Raw genomic sequence first — 10509 nt, 5'->3', positions numbered from 1 at the left:
AGCAGGAGTATAGGAGGAGTATAGGATGGGTATAGGAGGAGTATAGGAGGAGTATAGGATGGGTATAGGAGGAGTATAGGAGGAGTATAGGATGAGTATAGGAGGAGTATAGGAGGAGTATAGCAGGAGTATAGGAGGAGTATAGGATGGGTATAGGAGGAGTATAGGAGGAGTATAGGATGAGTATAGGATGAGTATAGCAGGAGTATAGGAGGAGTATAGGATGAGTATAGGATGAGTATAGGATGAGTCAACATTATTTGGATATGAGTTAACAGAAAATGTACTTTTCAAAGTGAGATTTTAACTGGAGTTATTTTAAGTGAAGTTTGTATTGTTAAATAGACAAGATGGTGGGTTGTACATACTGTAAGGGAACAAGACTACCAAGACTACAGTAGAGGCTAATCAGAAAGGATGAGTTTGAATCCAGCCCAAGACAGGCATACCATACTGGAAATTTAACTTGAACTATACTACATTCTGTTATCGAATTTCCTGTTCAATTTCAAGTCTGTGGCAAAGATGCACTATGCCCATCTCTCCACTAGTGGGCGCAATGTTTATAAAACATAAAATAGTGCACACGGACATTCGCGAGACTTACGAACATAGTTCATTTTATTTCCATCAATGTTTCCATTTGTTTGCTTTTAGTCCTTGATGGAAAGATGGTTTGAAAACTATGTTTGATGCTCCGCATCTGTTGTCATAGTCCAGTAGAATACCTGGCAAAGTCATGTGTGTGGGCGCATTCCCATATTTACATTTGGTCTTGGTACCAGGATGCCAATATTGGGAATGTATGGACAGTGTGAATTGTTATGTAACTTTTTGGGGCGACCGGACCAAATTCACATAGAAATGTGAGTTATAGATCTGTCATTCTCATTGAAAACAAGTGCAAGAAGAGGTAGATCTGTTCTATGTACTCTATTTCTATGCTTCCCGTTCTTACATTTTGTTTTTGGGTCTTTTTACTTTCGGTTTTGTACACCAGCTTCAAAACAGCTGAAAATACAATCTTTATTTATTATTGAACAAATAACTCGTAGCGGTTTAGATGGTAAACTGAAATTAGGTAAACTATTATAAAAAATTAGCAAACAGGAAATTGCACCTTTTTAAAATGTTGAGTTTTGGCCACATGGGAGAAAAAATGTGACCATTTGATCTCAATCATCCTAAAATCTCATAAGAAATGGGGTGGTGTTTTTATCTTAGAGTAACGTTATACACACAGGAAGTTGGTGGCATCTTAATTGGGGACGGGAACGTGGTAATGCTTGGAGCGGAATCAGTGGAATGGTATCAAATACATCAAAGACATGGTTTCCATGGTTTCCATGTGTTTAATGCCACTCCATTCGAGCCGTTCTCGGCCATTATTACGAGCCCGTCCTCCCCTCAACAGCCTCCACTGCTTTATACTATGCAATTATATTCTGCTCTGTTATGTAGAAATACTATCGTTATAGTGATATGGCAGACGTTGATTGAGCTTTGATCTAACTTTATTAAAGGAGCACCATTCACCAGAGTAGCCTGTTCTCTTCAAGTAGGGAATCTCGCACATGTGCAGACTGAATCTTTGGGGCCTTCAGCTGTCAGGAAGAAAGGGCTAAAATAGTCAGATCCACAGCCGCTCCGGTTATTAAATGACAGAGTTTTCTGATGATTATGTCAACTTTAAGAAAGAGGATTTGGATCATATCTTTTACATGGATTACCAGTTATGTGATGATTTGTCGTTTTGACAGTGGTATGTCCTCTGTTGGTAGAGCATGGATATCGTTTTTATTTTGATTAAATATAACCTTTATTTTACCTTTATTTAACTAGGCAAGTCAGTTAAGAACAAATTCTTATTTTACAATGATGGCTTTACCGGTGAACAGTGTGTTAACTGGGGCAGAATGACAGATTTTTACCTTGTCAGGTCAGGTATTCGATCTAGCAACCTTTCGGTTACTAGTCCAACACTCTAACCACTAGGCTACCTGCCGCCCCAGGTGGCAGTGACTAGAAGTGGTTTCATCTTGGTAGTTATGATGTGAGGCTAGTATACCCAACCATAACCTGTCTTATAGGGTGTGGTATAGACAGGGTTGCATGCTCCACTAAAACGTATTTCCATTGAAAAGGTCAATTGTCAAAGCTTGTTAATATTCCATTTTGATTGTTTTGTAAATACTGTGAATTGCACAAGTGGTCATCCTGGTACTGCCTCCTCCTGATACTGCCTCCTCCTGGTACTGCCTCCTCCTGGTACTGCCTCCTCCTGATACTGCCTCCTCCTGGTACTGCCTCCTCCTGCTACTGCCTGCACCTGGTACTGCCTCCTCCTGGTACTGCCTGCACCTGGTACTGCCTCCTCCTGGTACTGCCTCCTCCTGGTACTGCCTGGACCTGGTACTGCCTCCTCCTGGTACTGCCTGGTACTGCCTCCTCCTGGTACTGCCTGCACCTGGTACTGCCTCCTCCTGGTACTGCCTCCTCCTGGTACTTCCTCCTCTTGGTACTACTTGCACCTGGTACTGCCTCCTCCTGGTACTGCCTCCTCCTGGTACTTCCTCCTCTTGGTACTACTTGCACCTGGTACTGCCTCCTCCTGATACTGCCTGCACCTGGTACTGCCTCCTCTTGGTACTGCCTCCTCCTGGTACTGCCTCCTCCTGATAATGCCTCCCCCTGGTACTGCCTCCTCCTGATAATGCCTCCTCCTGATACTGCCTCCTCCTGGTACTGCCTGTACCTGGTACTGCCTGCACCTGGTATTGCCTCCTCTTGGTACTGCCTCCTCCTGGTACTGCCTGCACCTGGTACTGCCTCCTCCTGGTACTGCCTGGTACTGCCTCCTCCTGGTACTGCCTGCACCTGGTACTGCCTCCTCCTGGTACTGCCTCCTCCTGGTACTGCCTCCTCCTGGTACTGCCTCCTCCTGGTACTGCCTGTACCTGGTACTGCCTCCTCCTGGTACTGCCTCCTCCTGGTACTGCCTCCTCCTGGTACTGAAGCTCAATACATTCCATTAGCAAAAACAACCCGGGAATATCACATTTAAATAAGTATTCAGACCCTTTACTCAGTACATTGTTGAAGCACCTTTGGTAACGATTACAGCCTTGAGTCTTCTTGGGTATGACGCTACAAGCTTGTCACACCTGTATTTGGGGAGTTTCTCCCATTCTTCTCTGCAGATCCTCTCAAGCTCTGTCAGGTTGGATGGGGAGTGTCGCTGCACAGCTATTTTCAAGTCTCTCCAGAAATGTTTGATCGGGTTCAAGTCCGGAGTCTGGCTGGGCTACTCAAGGACATTCAAAGACTTGTCCCGAAGCCACTCCTGTGTTGTCTTGGCTGTGTGCTTAGGGTTGTTGTCCTGTTGGAAGGTGAACCTTTACCCCAGTCTAAGGTCCTGAGCGCTCTGGAGCAGGTTTTAATCAAGGATCTCTCTCTGTACTTTGCTCTGTTCATCTTCTCTGTTCATCTTTCCCTCGATCCTGACTAGTCGCCCAGTCCCTGCCACTGAAAAACATCCCCACAGTATGATGCTGCCACCACCATGCTTCACAGTATGATGCTGCCACCACCATGCTTCACAGTATGATGCTGCCACCACCATGCTTCACAGTATGATGCTGCCACCACCATGCTTCACAGTAGGGATGGTATTAGCCAGGAGATGAGCGGTGCCTGGTTTTCTCTAGATGTGACTCTTGGCATTCAAGCCAAAGAGTTCAATCTTGGATTCATCAGTTTCTCATGGTCTGAGAGTCTTTAGGTGCCTTTTTGGCAAACTCCAAGTGGGTTGTCATGTGCCTTTTACTAAGGAGTGGCTTCCGTCTGGCCACTCTACCATAAAGGCCTGACTGGTGCAGTGCTGCAGAGATGGTTGTCCTTCTGGAAGGTTCTCCAATCTCCACAGAGGAACTCTGGAGCTCTCTCAGAGTGACCATCAGGTTCTTGGTCACCTCCCTGACCCTTCTCCCCTGATTGCTCAGTTTGGCCGGGCGGCCAGCTCTAGGAAGAGTCTTGGTGGTCTTGGCGGAGTAACGCTCAGATTAACACATAGTAACAGAGTAACACATAGCAACAGAGTAACATGGAGTAACACAGAGTAACACGGAGTAACACAGAGTAACACATAGTAACAGAGTAACACATAGTAACAGAGTAACACATAGTAACAGAGTAACACATAGTAACAGAGTAACACATAGTAACAGAGTAACACATAGTAACAGAGTAACACATAGTAACAGAGTAACACATAGTAACAGAGTAACACATAGTAACAGAGCAACACATAGCAACAGAGTAACACATAGTAACAGAGTAATGCCGAGTAACACATAGTAACGCAGAGTAACACGGGGTAACACAGAGTAACACAGAGTAGCGCAGAGTAACACAGTGGCAGAGTAACACAGAGTAACACAGAGTAGCGCAGAGTAACACAGTGTAGCGCAGAGTAACACAGTGGCAGAGTATCACAGAGTAACACAGAGTAACACGGAGTAACACAGAGTAACACAGAGTAGCGCAGAGTAACACAGTGGCAGAGTAACACAGAGTAACACGGGGTAACACAGAGTAACACAGAGTAGCGCAGAGTAACACAGTGGCAGAGTAACACAGAGTAACACAGAGTAGCGCAGAGTAACACAGTGTAGCGCAGAGTAACACAGTGGCAGAGTATCACAGAGTAACACAGAGTAACGCAGAGTAACACATAGTAACAGAGAGTAGCGCAGAGTAACACAGTGGCAGAGTATCACAGAGTAACACAGAGTAACGCAGAGTAACACATAGTAACAGAGAGTAACACAGAGTAATGCTCAGAGTAACACATAGTAACAAAGTGACACAGAGTAACGCTCTGAGTAACACATAGTAACAGAGTAACACAGAGCAACACAGAGTAACGCAGAGTAACACATAGCAACAGAGTAACACAGAGAAACACATAGTAACAGAGTAACACAAAGAAACACATAGTAACAGAGTAACACATAGTAACAGAGTAATACAGAGTACCGCCCAGAGTAACACAGAGCAACGCCGAGAGTAACCCAGAGTAATGCGGAGTAATGCAGAGTAACATCCAGAGTATCGCAGAGTACAGCTCAGAGTAACACATAGTAACAGAGTAACGCAGAGTACCACTCAGAGCAACACACAGTAACGCAGAGTAACACAGAGTAACGCAGAGTAACACAGAGTAACACAGAGTAATGCAGAGTAACACAGAGTAACACAGAGTAACACAGAGTAACGCAGAGCAACACAGAATAACGCAGAGTAACACAGAGTAACGCAGAGTAACACAGAGTAACGCAGAGTAACACAGAGTAACACAGAGTAACACATAGTAACACAGAGTACCGCTCAGAGTAACACAGAGTAACGCAGAGTAACGCAGAGTAACGCAGAGTAACACATAGTAACGCAGAGTAACACATAGTAACACAGAGTACCGCTCAGAGTAACACAGAGTAACACAGAGTAACACAGAGTAACGCAGAGTAACACAGAGTAACGCAGAGTAACACACAGAGTAACACACAGAGTAGCAGAGTAACGCTGAGATTAACACAGAGGAACGCAGAGCAAGACAGAGTAACTCAGAGTAACGCAGAGCAAGACAGAGTAACACAGAGTAATGCTGATATTAACACAGAGTAATGCTGATATTAACACAGAGTAATGCTGATATTAACACAGAGTAATGCTGATATTAACACAGAGTAATGCTGATATTAACACAGAGTAATGCTGATATTAACACAGAGTAATGCTGATATTAACACAGAGTAATGCTGATATTAACACAGAGTAACGCAGAGAGTAACGCAGAGTAACACAGAGTAACAGGGTAACGCTGAGATTAACACAGAGTAACGCTGAGATTAACGCAGAGTAACAGAGTAACACAGAGAGTAACGCAGAGTAACACAGAGTAACACAGGGTAACACAGAGAGTAACGCAGAGTAACACAGAGTAACGCAGAGTAACGCAGAGTAACGCTGAGATTAACACAGAGTAACACAGAGTAACACAGAGTAACGCACAGAGTAACGCAGAGTAACACAGAGTAACACAGAGTAACACAGAGTAACGCTGAGATTAACACAGAGTAACGCAGAGTAACGCTGAGATTAACGCAGAGTAACACAGAGTAACGCAGAGTAACGCTGAGATTAACACAGAGTAACACAGAGTAACGCTGAGATTAACACAGAGTAACACAGAGTAATGCTGAGATTAACACAGTAACATGGAGTAACACAGAGTAACGCTGAGATTAACACAGAGTAACGCTGAGATTAACACAGAGTAACACAGAGTAATGCTGAGATTAACACAGTAACATGGAGTAACACAGAGTAATGCTGAGATTAACACAGTAACATGGAGTAACACAGAGTAATGCTAAAATTAACGCAGAGTAACGCAGATTAACACAGAGTAACCCGGAGAGTAACACAGAGTAATGCTGAGATTAACACAGAGTAACACAGAGTACCGCAGATTAACACAGAGTAACGCACAGAGTAACACAGAGTAATGCTGAGATTAGCACAGTAACACAGAGTAGCACAGAGTAATGCAGAGTAACACATGGCAACAGAGTAGCGCTCAGTAACAGAGTAACGCTGAGTAACAGAGTAACACATAGTAACAGAGTAACGCTGAGAGCAACACAGAGTAACGATTAGAGTAACACATAGTAACAGAGTAACACCGAGTAACAGAGTAACACATAGTAACAGAGTAACGCTGAGTAACAGAGTAACACCGAGTAACAGAGTAACACCGAGTAACAGAGTAACGCTGAGAGCAACACAGAGTAACGATGAGAGTAACACATAGTAACAGAGTAACGCTGAGTAACAAAGTAACGAAGAGAGTAACAATGAGAGTAACACGGAGTAACGCTGGGAGTAACACAGGGTAACGGTGAGAGTAACACAGAGTAACAGAGTAACGCTGAGTGACAGAGTCCCGCTGGGAGTGGCACAGAGTACTGATGAGAGTAACACATAGTAACAAAGTAATGCTGAGTAACAGAGTAATGCCGAGAGCAACACAGAGTAACGGTGAGAGTAACACAGAGTAACACCCAGAGTAACACGGAGTAACGCTGAGAGTAACACAGAGTACCACCCAGAGTAACACGGAGTAACTCTGAGAGTAACGCCGGGAGTAACACAGAGTAACAAAGCAACACAGAGTACCAGAGTAACGCCGAGTAAGAGGAACAGCGAGAGTAACACAGAGTAACGATGAGAGTAACACGGAGTAACACAGTAACGCAGAGTAACAGCTGACAGTAAAGCTGAGAGTAACGCTGAGTACCCCGACCCTGACCAAGGTCTTCTGTTCTTTTGATTGGTTAATATTTTAAACATGTATTTTGCCATACACTGACACAGCCTATGTGTTTTAATCAAATCAACTATATGCACTGAGCTTGTCTGATGCTTTAAGCACAGTTTGATTAAATCATTAAGACACACAAATGACTAGAGGGAGTCCCATCAGCAATTGATTTGATTGTGCTGGGCCCGGCTCAGACTTGCTGCGCTGTGTCAAGTGACTGTTACTACCACCTGTTGTCTCTCTCTCTCCTCCCTGCTGCAGCGACCACCACAGAACGACCACCACAGAACGACCACCACAGAACATCAACAGTGTTCATCGAGCTGTCCGTGTTGCTGCAGCTGCAACATAATTATAGCCATTTCTGACTGAAATGTTCTGTTACCCGAAATCCCTCATTTGTTTAGGGAAAACATTCCCTATTCCCTCAACCCTTGCTCTCTTTACGTGACACATGTATGCATTGCATGCACGCAGTGGTGTAAAATACTTAAGTAAAATACTTGAAAGTACTACTTAAGTCGTTTTGGGGGTATCTGTACTTCACTTTACTATTGTATTTGACAACTTTTACTTCTACTTCACTACATTCCTGAAGCAAATTATGTACTCTTTCCTCCATTCATTTTCCCCTGACACCCAAAAGTACTCGTCACATTTTGAATGCTTAGCAAGACAGGAAAATGGTCTAATTCACACACTTATCAAGAGAACATCCCTACTGCCTTACAGACTCATTAAACATACTTAGTTTGTAAATGGTGTCTGCGTGTTGGAGCGTGCCCCTGACTATCCGTAAATTTAAAAAAAATTTAAAAAAGAAAAGTGGCCGTCTGCTTTACTTAATATAAGAAATTTGAAATTATGTATACTTTTACTTTTGATACGTAAGAATATTTTTTCGATTACATTTACTTTTGATACTAAAGTATATTTAAAACCAAATACTTTTACTCAAGTAGTATTTTACTGGGTGACTTTCAGTTGAGTCATTTTCTATTACGATATATTTACTTTTACCCAAGTATTCCCCAATAAACTGACAGTTATGACGCAAGCCTGGATGTTTTTATTCTAGGTGTGAAGATACAGTATTTCAACAGGTCATAACGGCCACACGGATAACTCCAGCTGTCACGCCCTGACCGTAGAGTTTTTTTATGTCTCTATTTTGGTTTGGTCAGGGTGCGATTCCTCTTCATCCGACGACGACACCCGTTACTCCAGCTTGGTTCCCAAGTTTCTAAACTATACCAGACCCTCGTTCTATAGTGTTGCCATAATATTTGAATTGAGGAAGTGTGATCATAAATCAGTAGGATATTTTAGCGATCCGCAGTACGTCCTAAATGCCTCCCGGCCTTCAGATGTGAGCTAAACAGTGCAATTGCACTTTAGGTGCATTATAAGGCTATAGATGAGAAGGTTAACTTATAATTTCTAAACGTTTAGGTCAGTTGTATGCTGCTGCTTTGCAATCTATTAACAGCAAGGGTCGCATTAAATAGGCTCAATCTTTTGTACTGATGCATTTGGTAATATTAAATTCATACGCACAAAACATATAAACAAAAGCATTCACTGTTAAAGTTGATTGGCTACATGCATGCCATTCATATATAGCGCAGCACTTAGATCGAATCAGTTGCTGTTTTCTGGAGCAAACCGCGAACAACACCTGTCAAACGCAGACAAAAGTGCAGCACCCGCAAAACTGGAATATTCCCAGTTTGCAAAATGACGTCTTAAAAACGTCTAAAAGACGTCTATTCCAGATGTTGAAGTTAGATTTAATTTATGTTCTGAATGAAAGGTGAATATCCATATGTTTAAAACATATATTACCCAGGACGCTGAAAAGGCATATTTCCCGAACTTTGAAAAAAATACGTATTTTCCGAACTTTGAACCCCAAGAAATTCTGGTTGTTGAAATCAGGCAAATCTTTGGTTCTGAATGAAAGTTGAAAATAAGTCATTTATAGACGTCTATGTTTGGAACAAATCAAGGCTGGTCCAGACCAGACAAAATCTGAATCAAACAAACGTCGATGATTGGTTCAGATTTGGTCCGGACTGGACCAAAAACCAATGTCCGCGGATTTGGAAATAAAGGCCGGTCCCCATAAAAAAGACATCCAAAAGGCATTGGCCCGTGCTTACCGAGTTGTAGCCTATAGTGTTGCCTGAAATTACATTTTATGAATACCCATCTATGTGGTAAGCCTACCGTTTGTAAAACACCAAAAAACGACGTCTGCATGTACTTGCTTGGTTGTAGCCTACCATGTCAGCCCACAATGGAATTTTCTGAATGCCCATCCATGTGGTAGCCCCACCATTTGTAAAACAGGCCATTGTGTTGGCTCTATTTGTCCTGATCAATTTGGCTATTTAAGCACTGAATATCAGCTACCCATCATTATCAAGAGTTATCGAGCCTATTTGCAATGTGTTTACACAGCGGGAAATACAGAAGTATTTTATTTTTTGCTATGATCAGTTTGTCAAAAATGGACGGATACAAACTTAAAACGACTGATCGTGACAATGGGGTGAAACTCCTGGACAACAGTTGTGATTGTCCATTCCATAATGTCCATTATACTTGTCCTGTTGTTAGGATATGTTGCCTTCAGTTGCGATTTTAGCATGTCAATCTTGCTGGTGCAAACTAAAAACATTTTTGGGGGATGCATGCCAGCAAAGCCACTACACAACACAAAACAATACATTAATTGCACTATAGCCGGGACAAATGGTGCCTGCAAACTGTTAGGGACTACATAAAGCTGTCCCAAAAGAAAGAGTCCCAAAACCTTACCACTGCTACACCTGGCTATCAGCTGAGCCTTGTCTGGCAGCGAAACAGTTAATTCAGCCTCATTTACTGCCTTTCAAAAAACAAAGCTGATATGGCTGACTTGATTAAACAAATGTGGTTTCTACTGACAGTTGAGATGTACAAACTGTCACACCCTGGCCTTAGTTATCTTTGTTTTCATTATTATTTTAGTTAGGTCAGGGTGTGACATGGTGAATGTTTGTGTTTTGTCTCGTTTTGGTTGGTTATATGGAAAAGGGGGTGTTGGGTTTAGTTTATGGGTTTGTGTTGAGTGAATGTTT

Source organism: Salvelinus alpinus, chromosome 19, assembly GCF_045679555.1.
Source record: "Salvelinus alpinus chromosome 19, SLU_Salpinus.1, whole genome shotgun sequence".
NCBI lineage: Eukaryota > Metazoa > Chordata > Actinopteri > Salmoniformes > Salmonidae > Salvelinus > Salvelinus alpinus.
The sequence above is the reverse complement of the archived record's forward strand: the minus strand, read 5'-3'. Positions refer to the sequence as shown.